Consider the following 1559-nt stretch of genomic DNA (forward strand, 5'->3'; position numbering starts at 1 on the left):
TGAACCTGGGAGGTGGAGGTTGCAGTGAGCCGAGATCGCACCATTGTATTCCAGTCCAGGCAACAGAGTGAGACTCCATCTCATAAAAAAAAAAAAAAAAAAAAGTAACGGCAAAAATCCCAATTACTTTTGCACCAACCTAATGAAAAGGGAGTGACCAAAGATACAGAAAAGGGAGGGAATAGTGGGTAAGATTCAGGAGAAGAGTTTGGGATCTGGGGCTCAGTTGATGATGATGGTAGTGGTGGTGGTCGTGGTGTGTTTTTGTGTTGATTGAGTAGGGGTGGTAGAAGTTTTGAAGAAGGCAGAAAAGGTAAATTCTCATTGTAGAAAGTGGGAGAGCAAACAGACTGAAGAAACAAAGTAGTCTTGCTAGGCAGTGTTGATCTTGATCTCATTCTCTCCCCTTGCTTCTCCCTCCCTCTGTAAGTTGCAAGTTTCCAGATCTGTACCTCTAGTCCATGCACTCACTGCCTCTTGATACCAGTGGGCTGGGTGAGATCCCCAAACACTGGTGGGACCTTGACCCTGGCTGTTGTCCAGGCTCTTGACACTGTCATGAGAAATAATTCAAGGACAAGTCAGAAAATAGTGAAAGCACACTCTCAAGAAAGGGGAGTGCAGGTGTACTCAAGAGAGTTGCACCCAACAGGGTTTGGGGCTTCTATTTTTATGGGTTTCTTTAACCAAATGTTCATGAAGACTTCTGGAAAAAGGTGAAGATTTCTCAGAACTGTGGCACCATCCATTTTTACACCAAATATGGGTGTTCCCAGAACTGCGGGATGTGAGTGGATGTGAGATTATGTTAATGAGCATATAGTGAGATCCTAGGTGAAACCTACATCAAATACAGCACCATGTTGTGTCTGGTTGGTCGTAGCCAGCTTGGTCCTCATCCTATTTTTCAGGGACTTATTGGCCCTTAGCATATGCAGCTGTTTCAACAGTTTCCTTTTGCTAGTCATGTAAAACTGCTGCCTGAAATTTTCTATTCTCCTGCGACCACCCGATATTATTCCTGTCCCACTCTGACCTCTAGACCCTCACATCTAACTAACCATTGGATATCTCCACTTGGGTGTCACACAAGCATTTCACTCACAACATCCAAAAGCAAACTCGTGATCTTCTCTCCCAAACCAGGTCTTCTCTTAGTGTTCCTTATGCCAGTGAATGACGCTATCGTCCACCCTGTTATGCAAGACAGCATATATATTCAACCAATTATCAAGTCCTATTAATTCAGTTTCCTTCACAAATCTTAAATCTATCCATATCATTCATTCCCCCTACTACCACTTTAATTCAGACCCGTATCATCATCTGCATTACTGTTATATCCTCCTACCTTCCTCTCCCACCCTTTATTTTCTTATAAGCAGTCTGAGTGATCTCTTTCAAAAGCAAATATGTCACACCTCTATTTAAAACCCTTTAAGAGCTTTTCATTGCCTCTAGGATAAAGAACAAAATCTGTAGCTCTTCCTCTTTCCTTCCGTCTGCACCTCCGCCCTCTGTCACACGGCTCATATTCCCAACCCCTCATCCTTCCCTAC

The sequence above is a fragment of the Colobus angolensis genome, unplaced genomic scaffold (genome assembly GCF_000951035.1).
Source record: "Colobus angolensis palliatus isolate OR3802 unplaced genomic scaffold, Cang.pa_1.0 Scaffold283, whole genome shotgun sequence".
NCBI lineage: Eukaryota > Metazoa > Chordata > Mammalia > Primates > Cercopithecidae > Colobus > Colobus angolensis.